The sequence below is a fragment of the Hyperolius riggenbachi genome, chromosome 11 (genome assembly GCF_040937935.1).
Source record: "Hyperolius riggenbachi isolate aHypRig1 chromosome 11, aHypRig1.pri, whole genome shotgun sequence".
Lineage (NCBI taxonomy): Eukaryota > Metazoa > Chordata > Amphibia > Anura > Hyperoliidae > Hyperolius > Hyperolius riggenbachi.
The window spans coordinates 125,574,672-125,599,014 of NC_090656.1; the positions used below are offsets into that span (position 1 = coordinate 125,574,672).

General features: G+C 43.2%; 1 protein-coding gene and 1 long non-coding RNA gene across 6 annotated transcripts in view; one reads left to right on the forward strand and one right to left on the reverse strand.

The window, feature by feature from the left end:
- Positions 1–24,343, forward strand: part of CHID1 (chitinase domain containing 1) — an 896,926-nt gene that overhangs the window by 311,894 nt on the left and 560,689 nt on the right. The gene's annotated exons all lie outside the window — the stretch shown is intronic.
- The window catches only part of LOC137538819 (uncharacterized), a 60,253-nt gene continuing 37,666 nt past the window's right edge, over positions 1,757–24,343 (reverse strand). The window contains exons 2-3 of the long non-coding RNA XR_011024888.1: positions 2,053–2,123; positions 1,757–1,934 (exon numbers count right to left, since the gene is read on the reverse strand). This is a non-coding gene — a long non-coding RNA (uncharacterized lncRNA). The remainder of the gene's footprint in view (positions 1,935–2,052; positions 2,124–24,343) is intronic.

Below are 24,343 nucleotides of genomic sequence, written 5' to 3' on the forward strand. Positions count from 1 at the left end.
GGCACTGTACATACACATGTCTATCTCATTATGTCACATTTCAGTTGGGGTATCCTTTAAGGCCAAGCTGCAGGACTGCTCAACACCGCACACGAGTGATTCCCCCTTTTCCCCCCACCAACAGAGCTCTCTGTTGGTGGGGTCTGATTGCTCCACATTTGTTTATTTTTTTGATATAAATATTTATTTCCTTTTTTAAAAAAAATAAAAATAGCCTTTTATTAAATTATTTTCCCCTCCTTCCTCCCACCGCCAGCCAATCAGGGTGATCAGCTGTCATAGGCTTCAGCCTATGACAGCCGATCACTGTCCAGCCTATAGAGGGGACAGCCGTGTCACACGGCTGTCCCCAGTACAGCGCTGCTGCCGATCGCAGCACTGTACATGTAAATAGACGGCGAATACGCCGTCTAACAGTCTCTCGAGCGGCGGTTGCCGCTCAGAGACTGAAGGTGGGGCAGAGCTCCGCCCCCCGAGAAGGAGATGCGCACGCAGCCTGCACGCGATCTCCTTCAATAGCCGGCTCCAGGACCTGACGCCAATTGGCGTTAGGCGGTCCTGGGGCTGCCGCCGTGTCCACGCCCGTTGGCGTGGGGCGGTCTTTAGGTAGTTAAACCATAGTGGAGCAATGTGAATGACAATGAAGTAACACTCCTGCCTATAAGAGGTATGTGTGTCCCAGGGTAAAATTCTTTCTGAATGACCTTTTCTCAATGTAACTTTTTTATAACAAAAGATTTCTTATGTACATTTTACTTACAGTAGGTAATATTAATGTGGCAGCGCTAAAGCTCTGATGGTTATTGACAAAAACTCTCTACTACAAACTTCTTTTTAACTCTTTGAGACTGGTCTTCTAAAACAGGCATAGAGAAAATTAGAGACTGAGACACGTACATAAACTCCAACATCACCACCACCAGGACCACACACACACACACACACACACACACACACACACACACACACACACACACACACACACACACACACACACACACACACACACACACACACACACACACACACACACACACACACACCACTGCCGCTACCATCAGGAACAAAAAAACCCCACACATTTACACACCTGCTCACTTGTTAAAGGATACCCGAGGCGAAGTAATATCAAACAGAGGCAGCAGGCATGTCTAGGCAGCAGTTCTTATGCCCACTGCTCCCCCATTCTCCTCGCCCCATATGTTGCCTGGTAAATGCCTCCGTATATTGCAACAGGTCGGCCAGGTCACACACTACTGAGCAATAGATGGCCCGGCGGTGTGCATCATTAATCACACTCCTCCTGCTGGGAGCGCTCTGGGCATGCACACTCCTTATTCCTTAACAACTCATAATGTGCATGCACAGAATGCTTCTGGCCACGAGAGCGCAATCAAGGATGTGTGCCACAGTAACGCGCCTCCTGGATGACCTGGCGCTGGTCTGGATTTACCATAAGGCATTGTAGGCACGTGCCTACAGGAGCCTGATGATGGAAAGGTGACTCACTCCCCTCCCCTAGTGCCTCCCTCCTTCCTTCCCTATGCAGAATCCTGAGCAGAGCGTAAACTTGCCCAGTAGTCGGATTTCCACTGATGAGATCTTCCTTCAGTCTAAGGCACTAGTAGCTACCACTTAATACTGAGGGTACTTCTGGCTACCTAATGCTAAGGGGCACCTGTAACTGTCTATAAAGGGCTAAGGAAGTAAGGGCAGCACAGTGACGTAGTGGTTAGCGTTCTCACCTTGCAGCACTTGGTCTCCGCTCGAATCCCAGCCAGGTCAACATCTGCAAAGAGTTTGTATGTTCTCCCCGTGTCTGCGTGGATTTCCTCCGTGCACTCCGATTATCCTTTCACTTCAGATGTGCTTAAACATGCTTTTATCTTACATCTGGAGAAAAGTGGGCCAAGGCAAAACATGGGCCAAGAAGACTGAAGGGAGACAAAATACCAGGTAGTGCAATATATTAAAAACCAGGGTAAGTAGTGAAAAGAGAGTAACTCATGAATTTCAGGTTACAAAAGAACTGCAACCACCAAAAAGACTTACTGAGGAATTGCCGCCCCTGTTTGGGCTTGGGAGCATCCTCGAAGATCACACTACTGGTAATTAGGTAGGCCCTGGTAAAAAAGAGTTAGGTTAAGAATACAATATCCCAACAGAGGTGTGATGAGTAACAAAAGGTTGATGGAGGCACCCAAAAGGAATAAAACAAAAACTGTCTAAAAAAAGGGGGCGCTATAGTAGGCTTATTACACTTTGGGACTTTTTAAAAGCAGCAGAAACTGCAAATATGACTGAAATTTGAAACGTTTATTGCGCAAAGTAGGGTCAGATAACTCGTGGGCATTTCCTGATTCATCAGGTCAATAGTAACCACAAAAAAAGTGACTTTGTGTCAAACTCGAGCACCTCAGAGGTTGGCGGTTTTCACTGCTGAAGTCCACGGAAGAGGTTATCCAACTATACCTCTCCTCCTACAACAGTTTCTAATTACTTCATTCTTTTTGGGCGCCTCCATCGCACAGCAAATATAGAGTGCAAATCCTGTCTAAAATCAATACATTTTATTCAATTTTCCTGAAATTGTAAGGGATGAACCCTTTCTGACACAGGCCATGTTATTATTATATTAAGCTGTAGGTTGCAGCTCAGGAAAAATATTTTGTTTTATTTATGGCAAGGAAATATATAAGCTGGAAAATTTGCATTAACAATTCATATTTGAGCTGGCTTCATATCCGAGAATTCAGGCTACAGTCATAGAAACTGCTCTGTGTGACCTTTAGAAAGACCAAGTAAGCGTTACCTGGACAATATTGGCTTATTGATGAAACCATTATTAATAGAAACACCCTCCTTGTTGAGAGTATAAATGGCTAATGCAAAGCAGCATTGCTTTTTATTCTGTTCTATTAAACACGTTCTTTGCTGCCTTTTAGAGAGTTTAATGGCAGCTCCTCGCAGAACTAAAGGTTGCAGGAAACTGACTGTGCCAGTTAAATACCACTCATTCTGGGATTTAGCCTTTAGCATAACTATCAATGAGTTTTCCCAGAACCAAGTGTTCATAATGATCCAGATGATCTGCACAAATGCTCTGCAAGGTACATAATTCACATCATTGATTTCCCTATACATTCCCTAAGGATCAAGACTCTGACACATGTATCTATTTGGATGAGAGCTAAGCCATAATTGTCTCTAGTGCTTCCCTGAGAATTTAAGGTTATTGAAATAATAAAAACTCAGTGACTATTGGTGATGTTAAAGGGTAACTGCACCCTTACAGTCAACCCAGATACAAAAGGTCACAGATTACGGGCTGATCAATAGTGCAGTTACATTGCATCATTGATTTTGCCCCCATTTCTTGATATCCCAAGGGGGCACCAGGATCTGCTTTAGAAGCGCCAACTGTCAGTGTCACCTATGGATTTTGCTGTGGACAGGGCTGGATTTACATCTCTGGAGCCTACAGATGTTAAAGAGAAACTCCGACCAAAAATTGAACTTTATCCCAATCAGTAGCTGATACCCCCTTTTACATGAGAAATCGATTCCTTTTCACAAACAGACCATCAGGGGGCACTGTATGACTGTTGTGGTGAAACCCCTCCCACAAGTAACCCCTCCCACAAGAAAAGTTTGAACTTTTGTGGGAAATAGCTGTTTACAGCTGTTTCCAACTGCCATAAAGCATGCAGCAGCTACATCACCTGCCAACAGTAAAATGTTTGCTGGAGTTCCTCTTTAAAGCCTAGTGACTTAAATCACGGCCATCAATACATTGGAATGAACTATAAACATAATAATAGCTGAAACAAGAGGGATAGGGACTGTTACTTTATACTCTTCCTGTTGCTTGACCTGCATCCTGTCAGACTCTATTGGGCAGCTAATTGTGTAAGAAATCTGCATTGGGAAGGAAAGTCCATGCTAGCAGAACCATGTTCACTCTCTGAGAACAATCAGCTCAGGCCTATAGAAATAACTGACTTAGGATATTTTCCTTACAAAAAGGTGTTCTGTTTGGATGGCAGTTGACTTTGTATTAGTCCTATTGTCAAGAATGCAATAGGAACCATCCTTTGTGTATTTTTCAGTGTCGGCAATGATTTTTAGCAGGAAGGAGCAGTGACGTAACTAAAGAGCTTGATGTCCCAATGTGAGTTTTACATGGGGCCCCAAGCACTGTATTGACATGGAGCCTAAAAAAACTATTAAGGACAACTGCAGTGTCAGAAAGGTATTATGAGAATATAGAAACAGTTTGTTAAGGATAAATACTATGCAATGCACATATACAGATGTTCATTACCAGCATAGCACCAATACAAAGCCACTAAGATTGATAAAGGAGGGTCCCCTGTGGGCATCCCCTATTGCTATGCCACTGGAAAGGAGAGGCCACAGAAGTGCTTGCTTTCTACATTGTTCTGCTTTTATAGTACATGTGAAAAGTTGGTCACATGATCCTTAAAGGTTGTTTGCTGAAGAAAATAAAGCCGCGGACGCTGGTTTCCTGTAGATGTAGTTCAGGCACAGGCGGTATTTTAACAGCTTTTCAATTTACTTTACGGCTATATTTCAAAAACCAGATATTATATGTGAAAGGTTGTTAGATCTCCTACACAAAGCTGATTTAAAATTGATTCCCGTGTTCACATTATACATTGGAATGTGTAACAGAGCATTTTCCAGCCCCTTGCTAGGTGTTATTTCTGTTGCAGTTTCTCGGAAATATATATTTTTTTTTAAAGATTCTTTTATTTTAAGTATAGAGGAAGAGTGGTGAAATACATAGACAGTTAGTATAAATGTCATATGTCATAATATAAAAGACACATGTGAAAAGTATCAACAGACTTATGCAGTTAACCAATAGCAGAATATCGCATGTGTACATAAAAGAAAGCATATATGAGTCTCGGAGAAGAAAAACAATAGCCTCATATTATCATTACTTTGTATGTTAGGCTTAGTATATAATATAAGCAATAAGGTCTGTATAGTAGGTAAGATATTCATTATTATTGTCACGGCTACCCTGGGCCCGAAGGGATCATACACCAGGGGGCCTATAATAGATACGGTCTAGTCTTACCCGATACATCTAGAAAATATTGTATAAGTGTTCTTTTCCTCTCACGCCAGGAGGGGGGGGGGAGATTGATTAGGGTGGGGCTGTTAGACTGGGTGGAAAGGTATATGTTCTAGACCGCCTAATTCATTAGTAGTGACCTGTATCGTTGTGTTTCTTGGAACTCAAACCAGCCAATCCATGTTTTCCAGAATTGGTCATGTCTATCATGTAGCGTGGCCGTGAGATCCTCCATTTTTTGTATCTGCCCTGTCAGCTTCAACCATTCTTCAGTTTTGGGCGGGTCTTCTGACTTCCAAAGCCTGGCAATCAGAGCCCTAGCTGCGTTAATTAGATGTCTTGTTAGCGTTTTTTTATATTTTCTAATGGACCAGGTGTTATGGTGTAGTAAAAAGAAAGCTGGAGAATCAGGTGGAAGGAAGTCATTTAACTCATACATAATGCTTCTAACATCTGTCCAAAATTGTGTGAGTTTAGGGCAAGACCAAAATATGTGTATTAGCGTACCTACATCTTGTCCGCATCTCCAACAAAGGTTAGAGATACTGGGAAACATGGTATGTAAGCGGGAGGGAGTAAGGTACCATCGGGTTAAAAGTTTATAGCCTGACTCCTGAAGTCTAGTGGATATGGACGATTTGTGGGCAAAGATTAGGATCTTGTCCCATTGTTTGTCGGTGAATGTTAGGCCCAGGTCTTGTTCCCATTTGTTTCGGAATTGAACTGATGGGGCGGTAATGTCGTTTAATAGAGAGTACTTTAAGGAAATTGTTCCTCGTATTTGGCCCTCGCCCATACATGTTTGTTCAAAGATGGTAAGAGATCTGTTAAAGCTAGATTTAGACCCTTGAGAAAGGAGGAAATGCTTAAACTGAATCCAGCTCCAGGGATCTAGATTCTGTGTCCCTACAATTTGGCCTAGTGCCTGAATGCTTGCCCAATCTCCGTTTTCCAGCATATGGTGGGCTCGTATAGCCGGTCCCCCCCCCTCCAGGCTGGGTAACTTCTAGCCGGTAGGCCCGGCAGAAAAAGCAGGGTTATCCAGGATGGGCAAGAGAGGAGTGGGCCATGGAGACATTAGTGGTAATTGCCTATATCTAGCAAAAGTGCTAATAGTGTGAGCCACCAGAGTGGTTGTGGGGTCTGGGATTTTTCGGATTTTGGTGGACCAAGGAACATTGCATAGTTCGTCTTTTAGGAGTTCCCTCTCCATTCCCACCCATCTTTTATGAGCGGCATGCTTGTGCCAATCAATAATGCGGATAAGGACCGCAGCAGTATAGTATAATTTAGGGTTGGGGATGGCCATTCCTCCTGATTCCTTGGGAGCTGTTTGGGTCTGGTATTTCAACCTGGGCTTGCGTCCATTCCAGATAAATTTGGAAAATACTTGGGTCACCATCTGGAAGAATGAAGATGGGATATAGATAGGTAGGGTCTGGAACAAGTAAAGTAGCCGCGGCATAATCGTCATCTGTATTATACTAGATCTTCCAAACCAGTAAAATTGCTGTTTATTCCAGTTTTGAAGGTCTTTTTTAATTCGTTCTAGAGCAGGGGTGAAATTATTGTAGATCAAGTCTCTTGGGTCTGGTGTAATGTGTACTCCCAAGTATTTCATGTAAGTTGGGGGCCACTTAAATGGGAAGTTACTCTGAATAGTAGATTTGAGGGTTTCTGGTAGTAGGACTCCCAACGCCTCACTCTTGTCATAATTGATTGACATATTTTAGAGAAGCCCGTAGTTCCGAAATTCCAGAAGAAGGTTGGGTAAAGAGATGTGTGGGTTGGTCAAATAAAATAGCATATCGTCTGAATACGCGGCGACCTAATGCTGGGATTTCGGAAACTTTACCCCTCCAATATCTATGTTGTTGCGTACTGTACAGAGAGGGTTCGAGGGTTAATGCAAAAATGAGTGGGGAAAGTGGACACCCCTGACGGGTGCCATTTTGAATGTTAAATGTATCTGAGAGGACCCCATTAGCTTTGACTTTCGCATTAGGACATGAGTATAAGGCGAGAATTCTTTTGCGCATCATACCTCCCAATCCCAAACCAATGTGACGTAAGGTCCCCTCAATGAAGTCCCAGTCCACCCTGTCGAATGCTTTCTCAGCATCTGTGGATAGTAGTAAGGTAGGAGTGGACTGGGACCTCACCCAATGCAACACATTGAGGGTACGGATTGTGTTGTCCCTTGCCTCACGTCCCGGGACAAACCCCACTTGGTCCAAGTGAACGAGATTAGGTAGCAAGGGGGCCAGCCTATTAGCAAGCATTTTGGAATATAGCTTCAGGTCCACGTTGAGGAGTGAGATTGGTCGGTAGCTTTGGCATTGGGCCGGATCCTTTCCTTCTTTGTGGATGACCGTGATGTGGGATTCGAGCATTTGGGAGGGAAACCAATGTTGGTCTAGTGGTTGTTCTGTAATTAACTTACAGGCCTGTAAGAGGTGCGGGGAGATTAGGTTCCTAAATTTCTTATAATATTCTAAGGAATACCCATCTGGGCCTGGGGCTTTGCCTGTGGGCATTTGGGAAAGTGCCAGTCCCAGCTCGTCCTCCGTAAAGGGTTCCTCGAGAGCCTCTGCGTCAGACTGTGACAGACGGGGCATTTGAGATTCCTTCAGATATGATTTAATCTTGTCCCGTTTTTTAGCAGTGGAAAGATTAAGTGACGAGCAGGGGAGATTATATAGGCTAGCATAATATTCCTTAAAAATTCTCGATATGTTTCTGTAGTCATGATGTAGTGTAGATGATCTATCCTTGATGCAAGAGATATAGCTAGAGGTTTGCTGGGACCTCAATGCCCTTGCCAACATAGACCCACATTTGTTACCCCACTCATAGAATGTACAACGGCATCTTTCTGCTGCGAATTTGGCTTTGTGGAATAGTAAAGATTTAAGGCGCTCTCTTGCTTCTGTTAGGGCAGACATTGTGGATGAGGACATGGCCCCCTTATGCTTAGATTCTAGTTCGCTAATAAGCGACAGGGAATCTTTTATGTCTTTCTCCCTTTCCCTCTTGCGACGGGCACCTTCACGAATCAGAATGCCACGCACAAAGCATTTATGTGTCTGCCAGATGGTCATAGGGGACATCCCCTCACTCACATTTATCTGAAAAAATTCCTCAATTTCGCCTTTGATTTTTTGGTAAATTTGTCTGTCTTGTATCAAGGAGTTGTTTATGCTCCAGGTGGGTGGTCTAGATCTATTGTCTCCCCAGGATAATTCAACCCAGACTGGGGCATGATCTGATAGGGTCATGTTGCCTATGCCGGGGGAGGCAGATACTGATAGCAGGTTGTGCGAGATAAACACGTAATCTATCCTAGTGTAGGAGTTGTGCGGAAACAAAAAGAAGGTGTAATCTTTTTGAGAGGGGCTGTGAAGTCTCCATACATCCACCAGCTGCATATCACATAACAAGGCTTTACATTTGCGGAGGAGCTTTTCTGAAAGAGGGGATTTCTGGGAGGATGAGTAAAGAACAGGCTCCAATGCCACATTTAAGTCCCCTCCAAGAATTATGCTGCCTTCTGCAAAGGTGTTCAATTTAGAGAGAAAATTTTGGAGGAAAAGAGCCTGCTGAGTGTTAGGTGCATAAAAAGAGCCAATCGTGACTTTTTTGTTGTAGAGTATGCCCTTGATTAGATTAAAGCGTCCCCATTTGTCCCCAAGTTCCTCAATAAGCGTGAAGGGAGTGTCCTTGGCAATCAGAATCACAGAGCCTTTCGTTTTTGTATCTTGTGGGGTGGTATAAAAGGCAGTTTTATAATATCTGCTAAATAATTTAGGAGACGATGGGCCTTTAAAATGAGTTTCCTGTTAACAGACTATATTGGCTCTTTCCCTGCGACACAGGTTCAGCACAGCGGATCTCTTCTCTGGTATATTTAAGCCCCTGGCGTTCAAGGAGAGAGCTTTAAGTGACTGCTTGAATGTGGGATAAAAAACCCAGGACCCCCCCAGCTCGTCCAGACCCCCCCGCCAGCCACCCACTCAGAAAGAAAGAATGATAGAGAAGAGAGCAGAAAGAAATAGAAGTGGTAGAGGAAAAGAATTGCATAAGAACTTGTGTAACAAACCACATAAACATTGTAAGAGGTATGCTTCTACATACCTTCTTAGTATTAGGCCTGTGACAGGCCTGTATATGGATAATAACATCCGGGCCTCCCACAAGCCGACGGGGCTCGTGGGGGCGAGGTGGCAAAATGCCCTGGGGTAAGAGAGTCCACACCATAGTTAGGAGTGGAATCGCTGTCCCCGTGTGCAAACTTTAAACGCAACAACCTTAATGTATCCCATTAATGGGGACAAATAAACCTTCAGAAGTTATAAGAACCTTTGTCAGCTATCTGCATTAGATCGCTAGAAGTCACAATTTAGAGATTTACCAGCTGCGGCCCTGTTTTCACCGATCCCTCGCCCCGCTTATGCTAAGGCTTCCCATCTCGGCCCCATTCAATGCGCACCCTCCCCCTCCCCCCGGAGTCCTGGAAGGTGCACCTTGTATTACTAATCCATAGTAGGATGTTCACCCATAGGTGCACCTTGTATGAGCAAAGGGTGATCCTCTAATTGAGATAGTAGTGCCTGCTTCCCTGGAACATCAGCTTCCATTATAAAACTTCAGCTTCCATTATAAACATCAGCTTCCATTATAAAACTTCCGATAGGCTCTAGTCAGCAATCGCTGGGTAATCCAGCGGTTCGTGTATCCCAGGCTGACAGGCTGTTTGCGGACATAGGTGGGGGAAATGAGAAGGCCGGGACGTGGCAACCATAGTCCCGAATAATGTTCTTAAGGGATCCCGGTAGGCTCCATGTAGCTGTGCGTCGCAAGACGCCAAAGCCTTCCAGGTTGGCGTCCTTAGTTGCTCACACATCCCCAAGAGGGGGCCCAAGGAGAGCATATCGGAGCGGGCCCATGCTATCAGTAAAAAGTTTAGGTGAGGGCTAGAGGGCAATCAAATGGCAAAGTACTCACGCTACTGGCGTCTCGATCTACGAGCTTTCGGTGGACGCGATGGATCGAAGGAGTCTGGGTCCCACTCAGGAAGCTCGACCGCGGGCATGGAGATGTCCTCAAAGAAGGCCGGGAGCTCACGTGGGTGCCGTAAGATGGCGGTCTTGGATCCTTTCCGCGCCACTAGTTGGAAGGGGAAACCCCAATGGTAGGTAATTCCAGCCTGCTGCATTGCTTTGACTAGCGGGCGCAAGGCCCAACGCTGGACTAGAGTGGAGGGTGCCAAGTCTTGATACAGCGAGATTGAGGAGCCCTGCCATTCCACCTGATCTTTATTACGGGCCGCCGCCATGATTTCTTCTTTTTCTTTGTAGTTATGTAGTCGGCAGATGATGTCTCGTGGTGGTTCTTGACTAGTGGGCATAGCCCGTAGGGCTCTGTGTGCCCGATCAAACTTGATTCTTCTGTCCTCCTGCCTGCCCAAGACTCCATTGAAAATCGAGCAGAGTGTGGGGATGATCTCGTCCGTTTGCACCGTCTCTGGTACACCGCGGACCCTTATATTATTCCTTCTCCCTCTGTTCTGTAGGTCCTCTAGCTGCCACCGGAAAGTTTGCCAACTGGTGAGTTGTTTTTTGCTTGCTGCTCTGAGAGAGGCCACCTCTGCTTGCAGCGTGGCAATATTAGCTTCCGCCGTGGTGACACGATCCGATAGGCCTGTAATACCAGCGTGGATCGCCGCTATTTCAGTCTTTGTGGACGCGACGATTCTCTCCATCTGCTCGTCTAGGTCTTGTTTCGTGGGCAGACTACGGAGGTAGCGCCATATGTCTTCAAGGTTGCAAAGGGCTGAGGGGCCCGCCTTCATAGAAGAAGACGTTGCGGCCAGTTCAGTTTGGCACGCTGGGTCCGCCATCTTAGGAGGTTCCGTGCTGGATCGGGCTGCTTGGAAATATCGGGTAACCGGCCTCTGTGTAGGGGATGGTGGACACCGTTTCTTTGCGGGTTGTCTCTCAGCTTTCTTCATGCCCCTTAGGGATCTTTTTGGCAAGGAATTGCTCGGCTGTTAGCTTTCTAAAGCACACCGGGACAGGAGCTCAACTTCCACACGACCTCACTCCTCCATGGTCGGCTCCGCCCCCCTCAGAAATATTTTTAAAGAGAACCCGAGATAAATCTTCGAGGGGGGGGGGGGGGGCAGATGGGACACAGAGGCATGTTCTCTGCCTAATGACATGGCTCTGTGTCCCCCAACCACCCTTCTCTGCCCCCCCCCCCCCCACACACACACACACCACCGCTTCTATAGCCCCCCCGAGTTTAGCAACAAGATTTGTCACTAACTCGGAGGTAAACAGGCAAGAGGAATTCTGTTTTTCAAAACTCTTGCCAGGGGCATTCCTGCAGGGTTTTCTGAGCTGCCATTGGGCAGATCTCTCTTCTGGCCGTGCCTCCTGCCACTCCCCGCCTCCCTGCACGCTATGAGACAACACAGTCTCTCAGTGCAGCGTCGTGACCCAGAGGTCGTGAAAGTGGGCCATTGCGGCCAAAGGGAGCAGTGTGGAGCGGCATTTTTTTGCAGCTACCTGATCCGCTCAACCTCACTGATCAGGTAGCCTACTGTTTTTTTCTCATTTTTTGAGCCCACCTCGAGCTCAACAGTCAGCTGTTGCACTTCAGTAGACTCTCCACCCCGGAATGTTATATACTCTTAGATATTTTATCAGTAAATATATTCTAAAAACAAAAAAACTGTGAAAATTAATTGGTTAGTCTGTTGTAGACCTCAGAAGTAAACATGTTGACGTGTTCTTTATAACAACATTATCAAATTAATACTCAAGGTCAGTTTTAATTTTGTAGCAAATGAAAGCTAGTAATTGGTAAAACAATGTAGTATATTCTATATATACTATACTATATACTTGAAAGACTAGTACTTAGGCTTATCAAGCAAACCATGGCTATTTATAATCAGGGTTTGAGAACGTGTTGGTTTTTGTTAGGATTCATCCCACTGGGGCTCAGACCATGTACCGACGATGGCAGAACTAGTAAAAGAACTAGATATAATATACGACATGGAAAGTAATGTATACTCCCTACAAAGGAGAGAGGAGAAATTGTCATAAATCTGGGCAATATGGCTAGTATATAGATAATCTGACTTCAAACATCTACTAGAGTAAGAACTGATTGCAGGAAGCTGAAAACTCCACCATTTTAGGAATTCTGCAGGATATGTTATCTTAATTAGATGGAACTCCTTGACCCAAAGTTTCAAGTTTTATGTTTATGTTCAAAATACTGCTAATGCTACTGGTCCGAGCCCTATCCCATTGAGCCATATCAATCCCTGCCATGCACTGAGGAGGACCAAAAGTTTGAAACAGGCTGTCTGCATGTGGGGTTGGTAGAGTAAGAACTGATTGCAGGAAGCTGAAAACTCCCTTGGCATTGATCCACCATTTTAGGAATTCTGCAGGATATGTTATCTTAATTAGATGGAACTCCTTGACCCAAAGTTTCAAGTTTTATGTTTATGTTCAAAATACTGCTAATGCTACTGGTCCGAGCCCTATCCCATTGAGCCATATCAATCCCTGCCATGCACTGAGGAGGACCAAAAGTTTGAAACAGGCTGTCTGCATGTGGGGTTGGTATGGCTCTGTAAAATGTAAAGCTATAGGCTTGCTAGACTCCAGCAGTTCTGGATGCTAGCCTGGCTTCAGGGACATAACGAGCTAATTTGCATATTCAGTAGCAGTGCATTGTGGGTAACCACAGATGTTCACTTAAAGCTGAATTGCTGAAAATTCCCTCTGTTTAAAGAAGGCAAATCACACTGCATTGCTTTTTAGTAAGAGGGGTTTTCAGTCTCTTTTAGTCCCCTATACTTTCCATCTGGTTTTGGGTCACCCCAAGCTGCTTGGTTACTGTGTTCAAAATATTAGAGATCCTTACTCTCATAGAGTGTAAAAATTTAAGCTACAGTTTACAGCATTGACGCAGGATGAAACCTATGCATAATATATGTCAATCTATTCTCAATATGATTAGACACCTATGTGTATATTTGAGCCTTGAACAATCACTTGTACTAAATTTATGAAGGATTTTATACCACTTCTGTAAATGCAAGCTATGCTAGAAGCTTGTGATTTTGTATTATTCACATATCCCACCTTCCCAGGTGGAACTGTACTGATACATATCATTTCTGTATGTAACTGTATGCTTAAATAAAAGTATTTGAAAGGAAAAAATTCCTCCAACTGGTGGTGATACATGGTAAAGTTTGGGCCATTTGGAGATTACTTGTCCATCCACCTTCCACCCTGGGCATAGATTAATTTCTTATAAGGCAAGGAAATATTGATTGACTTGATCCAATCTGAAATGCGTAATGGGGAAGCCTTCAGCCACTTAGATATTATTATTAGACAGAGGTGCCTGGCTCTTCTACTGACCACCTATGCTATTGCTCCGTTGTTATTTCTTGATGAAGCGGGATCAAATCTGCGAAACGCGTTGCATATTTGGAGTTCATAAATAAAATAAATTGACTGTCTTTACTACAGTCGTTGTGTGTCTACTTGGAGGAGGTAAGTCCACCACTACCGCCTCTATTTACCAAGAATTTGTTTTTTTAAGCCCATTTAGCTTCCTTTTATCCTTTTGGCACCTCTGTTCTCCTGCATAACTTAGATATTATTGTCTTTGTAGCACAAAACTGGCTTTAGGGAGATCACCTACAACACTAAGGAGATATTCCTCATGATGGAAAATTAGTCTTTTTTCCCAATAAGCCAGGATATATAAGTCTGAATGTCCTGTAGCATCTCACTCCACGGACAACCAGTTGCTGGATCAGAAAGTGCACAGATTGGAGAACTGGACAGAAGATACAGAGAATCGGTGACAGCACAACAATCTCCTGGATATCTGTCTGCTGGAGGGGGCTCAGGGTGCAGATACCACCCACCACCACCACCTTCACTGAGGCCTTGCTCTAGAATCTGCTCGCTGAGGCCAATTTCTCTGCAGTTTGTGGTTGAAAGGGCCCACAGGATGAAGCCTCCACCAAGGCCTTTTATTTTCCGTCTCCTCAAATTTTGAGACCCCCCGACTTGTTTCTACGTGAAGCTTGTCGGGTGAGAAAACTTTAATGATTTTGGTCCACAGCCAGTTAAAACCACTCTGCACTTGTGACTGCCTAAGACTGATGCTGTGTAGTTTTAACGTTGATGGCTGCTGTGCATGGGATGTAATCAGGCCGGACCACCAGCATAGAACTCAGTTGTCTAAAGACATCTTTAGACAATCACCGGTGACCGTTTTCCACAGGGTGGACTCCATCACATCTGGTTTCATATGAGGAGGGGGTATTCCTCAGCTGTCTCTCACCACTCTTCAGCTTCCCATTGATGGTGGTTTGCCCATGACACCCGTAATCCTGCTGTTACATTGGGAGCCCCTGTAGTTGGCTTATATAAATCGCCTTTTGGCCCTCTTTCAGATGATGAAAGGGGAGATGTCCTGGGGAGTATGGGGGGGTTTCACCATTTCAGCTGTAAACAAATACCTGCTCTTGAAACTGGTATATAGAGCCTACTAGACCCCTGCAGGGTTGCATGCCTTGTACCCAGATAGATACAAACCATGCCCTAAGTGTATGCAAAAGGGAGGGCACCTTTTTCCACCTGGTATGGAAATGTATCGCGGTACAGAGCTACTGGGTCACAATTGGTAAGATACTGACAGAGGTGGTGGGGAGATGAATTGTGTTGGGAGTCCTAAGAGTCATATTAGTTATATGTAGATGCTACTCTCTGTTCATAAGACTACTTGGTCTGAAGGAACTATTCTATAAATGGCTTTCGGAATAGGCTCCATCTATGGTGTTATGGGTTAAAAAAGTTAATAAAGCTATGCTCTGGTATAAGTTGACTTGCCTGAACCAAAATTGTCCACAAAATTTGACAAAGTATGGTTCCAATGGTCTGCTTCTCACAATCTGATTACTGATGAGGATGTACATGAACCAGATTAATATATGACTTTTTATCTGCTAATGCAATGTTTTGAGCCTCTAGAACTATTGGTCCTTGCTATATAACTATTTGGCTGCACCAGAAGGGTAGGGGTAAAGGAGTATGGGCGGCTGGACAGCCTTTCTGCCAGCCTGTGCAGTCACAGCATAAGTTAAAATAAACTGCAAGTGGCAAATCAAAGAAGGCTGTTTCTGCCCATTGGAGAGTGTTTTCTACACTCTTTGTTAATTAATCGAAGTGCTTCTTCAGTGGTCTGGAAAACTTGTTTTTTCCCTCCATAAATACTTCCCTTACTTTTAGTTATTGGGCATGCTGAGGAAGGGGATTTTCTCTCAGCTGAAGCATTGCTACTGTCCTGTTTCTTGCCCATCCAGGGGCATGGTTTCAAATAATGAAACAGGAGTGAGCAGGCAGCAGAAGTGTTCTGAGAATTTCTTAAAGGAGAACTGTAGTGAAAGGTATATGGAGGCTACCATGTTGATTTCCTTTTAAGCAATACCAGTTACCTGGCTATCCTGCAGATCCTCTGCCTCCAATATTTTTTAGCCCTAGACCCTGAACAAGCATGCAGCAGATCTGGTGTTTGACATTTTTGTAAGATCTGACAAGATTAGCTGCATGCTTGTTTCTGGTGTGATTCACACTACTGCAGCCAAATAGATCAGCAGGGCTGCCAGGCAACTGGTATAGCTTAAAAGGAAATCAATGTGGCAGCCTCCATATACCTCTCACTACAGTTCTCCTTTAACTGCTGCAGAACACATTTTCTTTTTTTGATTTGCGAAAACTGCATTTTTTTCAGAATACTTTTTTTGTTCACATCAATGTGTTCCCAAATGTGGGCTTTAAGCATCATTGTTGGTTTATAAGCAAGCTGACTGTAATAATTTTAAATAAGCTGGCACTCCTTTCACAGTATTTTAGACTGTGCTGAAAGGTATTCTGAGTTCCTCAATTAGACAAACTGCTGAGCTCCTTCAACTGGGCTTGGGCCATCTTCCAAGCTCTCTCCCAGTGGTGCTCCATTTGCAGTGTTCTCCTAGCAGGTCAGCAGCTGGAGTCAAGCCCTTCATTATTCCTCATCTAAAATGAGAAACTTTACCAACAGATCGTATTAGAGAAGAAAAATAAGTCAAGGCATTGCAAAGTGAGAAGTTAAAAATTAGAAGATAGGTCAAGAGATGATTGACACTCACTGTATAATGTGTTTGTGGTATTTAATTCTCCATCAGCCTGCAGGTCAGCATCTTCACTGTTCACAGGCATGAAGAAAATGGAGAGCACCAACTACCCTTATCTACGCACGCACGCACGCACACACACACACACACACACACACGTCAGTGCCACTGACATCACACTGTGTGGGAGGGATTTCACCACCGTATCAGCCACACAGATGCACTTTAAAAGGTAAATATTTATCATGGGAAAGGGGCTACTGATGATGAAGTTAAATCCTGGGTTAAAGTTCTTCTCTAAGCTGCATGAATGGTAATCAGTTCATGCTATTCTGTGGGCAGAGTGCACACAATAGAGTTTACTTTGTTATTTAAATAATATAATAAATATATGCTACAGTTTAGATGAAGCTGCAATATTTCTTTTTAGGATAATCTTCAGTGAAAAATATCTTTGTAACGTCAAGGGGCTAGATCTTCTTAACCCTCTGGGCGATACAATTATATCGCCCAGGAGGTGGCGCAGCACTATTTTTTAAATTTTTTTATTTTTTAAATCATGTAGCGAGCCCAGGGCTCGCTACATGATAGCCGCAGCGCAGCGGCATCCCCCCACCCACTCCGATCGCCTTCGGCGATCAGAGTAAGCAGGAAATCCCGTTCAGAACGGGATTTCCTGCTGGGCTTCCCTGGTCGCCATGGCGACGGGGCGGGATGACGTCACCGACGTCATGGACGTCGTGACGTCATAGGGAGTTCCGATCCACCCCTCAGCGCTGCCTGGCACTGATTGGCCAGGCTGCGCAAGGGGTTGGGGAGGGGGGGGGGCTGCGCGGAACGGCGGGTAGCGGCGGATCGGCGGCGAGCGGCGGCGATCGGAAGTTACACGCAGCTAGCAAAGTGCTAGCTGCGTGTAACAAAAAAAAAATTATGCAAATTGGCCCAGCGGGGCCTGAGAAATCCTCCTGCGCGACATACCCCGAGCTCAGCTCGGGATTATCGCTCAGGAGGTTAAAAAGGAACTGTGATCAAGGACTGAACTTCATCTCAGTCAGTAGCTCATAACCCTTTCCCTTGAGAATATTTTACCTTTTTCCCATGAGGAATCTTTACTTTTTCTCATCAGTGACGTCTGTATGGCGGATATTGTGGTTAAAGTGGACCCAAACCAAACATTTTTTTTAATTCAAAATATTTAGTTGCACCACTCTGACACATACAAAGATAAATAAACACTCCTTCAAGCCTATGAGCAGTTCAGTGCATGCTTTTCACCCTCCTCTTTGCATTACTAGAGTTATACAGGTGGCAGCCATTAGCAATTCCTCCTTTGCCAGACACCATCTACTCCACCAGTTTGCCGGATTCTGTCCCGGCAATATGAAAGGAAGGGAGGGGTTTCTCCAATAAATGTAAAATATTTTATATTTGTCATCATGCAGCTGAAAAAAAGGCTGCTATTTATTATTATAATTTAGAAAATAGATTTTATTTCTGAAATCTTGTATTTTTAGTTTGGGTCCACTTTAAACCCCTCTCACAGTGTGATGTCAGGGCCTAGGTCCTGACTTCACACTGTGGGAGCCTTATTAATGTGGGAAATAACTGCCATTTCCAACTGCCAAGCAACCAGTATCTCCCTCTGTGCATATGTATATTTATTAAAAAAACCAAAACTTTTAGCCAATCCCATTGTTAATGGGTGTGGTTATAGATAATGGCAGTTGGTGCTGTCTGTCTTTTTTTTCATGTCTGCCAGTAGTAAACATGATTACATGCAGGCTGAAGATGGATCAAACAATATGAACAAATTACATGGCAAATCACAATCCTTTCTTGATGTCTCTTCATTTTTTAACTTCTCACTTTGAAATAAATCAATTGGCGTATTCCCTCGGGATTTCGGCATAGTTTATTATTATTATTATTATTATTATTATTATTATTATTATTTTGGACTTTGTTTTACCTTTTGGGTTGAGAAAGGATAGCATTAGGAGATTACATTTTTATCTAGCATGGCTCCTATGCCTCTTAGCGGTTAAGAGTTTCAGTCTTGTTTTTGAAGAAGCCGGTGAAATCTGTACAAAATGCATTGCAATATCTTGTGAAGTGCAAAATAAAATTTTTGCCTCAATGAGACACTTTGAGTCTTCAGTAGGGCGGTAAGTCCACCACTACCTCTCATTGTTAAACAGTTTTTAGTGTATTTTATTCTACTTGGCGCCTCTGCTTCAATTTACCATTGCAAGTGTGACCAACTTTGGTGGAAGGGTGTTATCCCCTTTCTTTCTGATCTACAGAGAGTGACTTCTTAGCCCAAATTGGGTCAGGTCTAATCTCCCCACCTGCCATTGCAGTGGTTGCCTTAGTGGTAACACCCTCCCCCGCTCTTGGGACTATTCAATTTATTTTATACTTACCTACTTCAACTTAACATACTACACCATCCTGGGTTCTCGATTTCCCCCTGCTTTTTGTCATAGCATGTGCTAAAGCAGGATGTGATCACAGCAAATTAGAGCTTTGCGAATCTATCAGCTGATCAAACTAATTTCATGCTTCTTCATGAGTTATCCTAGATGTGACCATCACTAGTCAGGCAGTCTGCCCCAGTCTGCTGAGGAGAGAGAGCTGTTCACTAACTGAGGAGCGCCCACTGTCATGGCATCTTCAAGCTTCTCATTGGATCTTGGATGACATGACTGACTTCTCCAAAGATAATTTATTTAGCTGCACTGGATATTTTTACCAGCTGCACCACAATTATAAAAATGGTGTGTGTATTGGCATAGTCCCTACCCTTACTAAGACTGAAGCATCTGGGCGGGTAAACTAGTGCTTGAAGACAAGTGATGGACAACATTTTTCTCTAATCTTGGAATCTCCAATTGACAAAGGACAAAATTAAATTTAGTCTGTCATAGCTGTTGGTTATTTAGCTGCCAGATAATTATTTGCCAGCTGGCAGCATTGATAGGCTCAGTTTCTTTTATTTCTATATCTGTGGTAATTTGCATGTTTGGAGAATTTTCTTATTTTTGATAATTGCTATAGGTTTTAAGCCTCATGGCCAAAAGGTATGGATTGAAATAGCCAGGGCTGAGAGGGGAGCAGAACTGGTTCCTGTTTCAGGAATGCATTGTCAATATATTTTCTCTCCATGACAGAGGTGTCACAGGCCCCAAAGTGAATTCTCCCCTGGAATTCTTCTATTATATTGTCTTAAAGGACAGCACTGGGCAATTCATAGAACTGATTGTTTTTATTTGTAAAAAACAATTTGTAATAATTCTTCCAAGGTAATATTTCTCCAGGTCACAAAGATCTATCAACGTAGCTGTTGTGACATCACTCAGAGCATGCACTGAATAGAAGGTAGCTTTTGACAGCTTTTGTCACATATTTTTTATCTGGCAGCACGCAATGAATCTTCACAAGAGAGAAAATGACCATATTTTCTTCAACAGAAATAAGATATAATTCTTTGTTACCTGACTCGTTATGCATCATTTATCACTTCATTGCCTTGACTCGGAGAGACCTCACAAAATATTTTCCCACTCCAGCACTTTGCACCACCTCTCCCTCAGATGCAGTGTTCAGTGGCATTATTGAATATGTCACCCAGTCCACTTAATTCACACACTGTGTGTAAATGCACGACTTCGGTCATTTTAATTATGTTGGCTGTCAGAGTGCCCTAGCTGCAACTCTAATTATGTGACAGAGGCAACACACAAATAGTTTAACTCATCTACTCCTGTTACTGCACACTGCAGTGCTGTATTATTATATTGTTGCTAATTCTGTCACACAAAATCACCATATTATAATTTTACTACAAATGGTCTCAACTTAAAGGATAAACGAGGCGATTACAAATAACTAGCTTTACTTACCTGGAGCTTCTTTTCTAGAGGTCACATGTGTCCCTCACCACAGCTCCGTTCTTCTCTCTGGTCCCACTGGCAGGCTCTGATGTATTGCCGACCCATGGTCAGTCGGTGTCTTCTGCGCATGCGAGGTTGAACCGCCCACATCACTGGGAGAGTAATTCTAGGTACACACCATACAATTTTCTGGCAGATTTACCTGCCAGAACGATTATTTCCAACATGTCCGATCTGAATTTTGATCAATTTTTTTTTATGATTTTTCGATCATTTTTTAATCTTTCTTTTGATTGATTTTCCTAGAACTGAACGAAAATCGATTGAAAAAAAAACATTTTAAAAAATGATCAGAAAATCGAAAAATGGATTGAAATTCAGATTGGACATGTTAGAAATAATTGATCTGGCAGGTAAATCTGCCAGAAAATTGTATGGTGTGTACCTAGCATAATGCGCCTGTGCTGTAAGCTCCAAATAACATGGACACATTGGAGCATAGCTTGAGTGCACGCCCATGCATGCGCAGAAGATCCTGAGCCCAGGGGCAAACACAGGATTTTTAAGGTGGGATTCCTGAAAGGTCTAGAAGCAATTATGCCCCTGAGTGCTTCTGAAGACAGGTGGCTCCATACTGCCCATGCACAAAAGTTATTTGGCATATTACATAGTTACATTACATAGTTATTCTGGCTGAAAAAAGACACACGTCCATCGAGTTCAACCAGCACAAAGCACATCCCCAGCCTGTCCCCCACATACCCCTGTTGATCCAGAGGAAGGCGAAAAAACCCCCACAAGGCATGGTCCAATTAGCCCCAAAAGGGAAAAATTCCTTCCTGACTCCAGATGGCAATCAGATAAAATCCCTGGATCAACATCATTAGGCATAACCTAGTAATTGTAGCCATGGATGTCTTTTAACGCAAGGAAAGCATCTAAGCCCCCTTTAAATGCAGGTATAGAGTTTGCCATAACGACTTCCTGTGGCAATGCATTCCACATCTTAATCACTCTTACTGTAAAGAACCCTTTCCTAAATAAATGGCTAAAACGGTTTTCCTCCATGCGCATCTCATGTCCTCTAGTCCTTTGAGAAGGCCTAGGGACAAAAAGCTCATCCGCCACGCTATTATATTGCCCTCTGATGTATTTATACATGTTAATTAGATCTCCTCTAAGGCGTCTTTTCTCTAGACTAAATAAACCCAGTTTATCTAACCTTTCTTGGTAAGCGAGACCTTCCATCCAATGTATCAATTTTGTAGCTCGTCTCTGTACCTGCTCTAAAACTGCAATATCTCTTTTGTAATGTGGTGCCCAGAACTGAATTCCATATTCCAGATGTGGCCTTACTAGAGAGTTAAACAGGGGCAATATTATGCTAGCATCTCGAGTTTTTATTTCCCTTTTAATGCATCCCAAAATTGTGTTCGCTTTAGCTGCAGCGGCTTGGCATTGAGTATGATTATTTAACTTGTTGTCGATGAGTACTCCTAAGTCCTTCTCCAAGTTTGATGTTCCCAACTGTATCCCATTTATTTTGTATGGTGCTAGACCATTGGTACGACCAAAATGCATGACTTTACATTTGTCAACATTGAATTTCATCTGCCATGTATGTGCCCATATAGCCATCCTATCCAGATCCTGTTGCAATATGACACTATCTTCCTGAGAGTTGATGATTCTGCACAATTTTGTATCATCTGCAAAAATAGCAACATTGCTCACTACTGCATCTACTAGGTCATTAATAAATAAATTGAAGAGCACTGGACCCAGTACAGACCCCTGTGGGACCCCACTGCTAACAGTCTCCCATTTTGAGTACGATCCATTGACCACAACTCTTTGTTTTCTGTCCATTAGCCAGTTCCCAATCCATGCACACAAACTCTTCCCCAGTCCTTGCATCCTCAACTTTTGCACCAGACTTCTGTGGGGAACAGTGTCGAAGGCCTTTGCAAAGTCCAAGTATATCACATCTACAGCATTCCCAATATCCATATTAGCATTCACTACCTCATAAAAGCTGAGCATGTTAGTCAAACAGGACCTGTCTTTAGTAAACCCATGTTGATGCTGAGAAATAAGATTATTTTCTACTATGAAGTCATGTATAGTATCTCTTAGTAACCCCTCAAATAGTTTGCATACAACTGATGTTAAGCTTACAGGTCTATAATTTCCTGGATCAGATTTTTTGCCCTTCTTAAATAATGGGAAAACGTGGGCTGTACACCAATCCACTGGGACTCTGCTAGTTGCAAGAGAGTCACAAAAGATAAGATAAAGGGGCTTAGCTATAACTGAACTTAATTCTCTTAGGACCCGAGGATGCATGCCATCCGGGCCAGGTGCCTTGTCTATTTTTAATTTATTTAGTCTTGCCTTTACTTCTTCCTGCGTTAAGTATTTAATATTACAGTTAGAAGATTGAGACTCTTCTGCCTCTGTAATTTGCAACAGTGCTGTTTCCTTTGTGAAGACAGAAGCAAAGAAAGCATTTAATAACTCTGCCTTACCTTGGTCATCCACCATTGAGTTCCCACCCTCATCCTTTAGGATTCCTATACAGTCAACCTTTCTTTTTTTAGAGTTGATGTACTTGTAAAACTTTTTTGGGTTAGATTCGATATCCCTAGCGATTTGATTTTCAGCTTCGATCTTTGCCTAATTTCTTTTTTACAATTTTTATTGCACTCCTTATAATTGCTTAGTGCAGCCTCAGTCCCCTCCTGTTTTAGGACCTTATAGGCATTCTTTTTCCTCTTCATTTTATCCCTAACCTTTCAATTCATCCATAGAGGCCTTTTTTTATTCCTAGACATTTTGTTTCCATATGGGATATACATACTACAATATTGATTGAAAATATGTTTAAAAGCTTGCCATTTCCCTTCAGTGTCCTTCCCTTGTAGTACATTATCCCAGTTCACCAAACTTAGTGCCTGCCTAATTTGATTGAACTTTGCTTTTCTAAAATTCATAGTTTTAGTGGTCCCGCTGCCCCGTGGCCTATCAGTCACCAGATCAAACGTTATCATGTTGTGATCACTATTTCCCAAATGTTCTTGAACCTGCACATTTGATACATTATCTGGTCTATTAGAAATGATCAGATCCAGTAACGCATTCCCCCTAGTTGGTTCCGTTACCATTTGAGTCAAGTAATTGTCCTGTAGTGCTGCCAGAAATCTGCTGCTTTTACCAGAATGAGTAGCCTCAATACCCCAGTCAATGTCTGGAAAGTTGAAGTCGCCCATAATTATGACCTCATTTTTACTTGCAGCTTTTTCAATCTGCTGTAGTAATCGCAGTTCTGCAGCTTCATTAATAAGAGGTGGTCTGTAGTATACCCCAATAAGCAATTGGCGACTTTTATTTCCACCATGAATATTTACCCAAACGGACTCCACATCTTCGCAATCTTCCTCCATCTCATCGTTGAGGACAGCTGTAAAAGAATTCTTAACAAAGAGACAAACCCCTCCACCTTTTTTCCCTGTTCTATCCCTCCTAAACACATTGTATCCTTTTAAATTAGCTATCCAGTCATGGCTTTCATCCATCCATGTCTCGGTTATTCCCACAATGTCATAGCCTTTGTCATTCAGAATGAACTCTAGTTCATCTATTTTATTTGCAAGGCTCCGAGCATTGGTTACCATGCACTTTATATTTTTACCAACACATTTACCAATTTTGTTTACACGAAATGGGCTGCCTGCGGAGCTGCCTATCTTTGGAAGTACTCAAGGACTCCCCGAGAGAGGAACGGGAGATAGACTTAGTTTGGACAATTCAGTGGAATATGCCCCATAGTGTCACATAGCGCAAGCGATAGCCATATGATGCAGGGATACATGTATCTGCAGAAGATGTTGGCGCTATATACATACTAAATAATAATAATATTAGCATCTGTAAATAAGCTACATATCAATTCAGAGGATCGAAACAAATTTCAAGTCTCACAAACCAATTCCAGTAGAAGGCTACATACAGTATATTGTCAGTATATAGATCAGTACATCAGTTCCAAGGCTTGAAAAGGGACAAAAGAATTTGGCATCAAAAGACCTGTTTCTCTGTAAAAGGAACAGCTAGTACCCAGCTTTT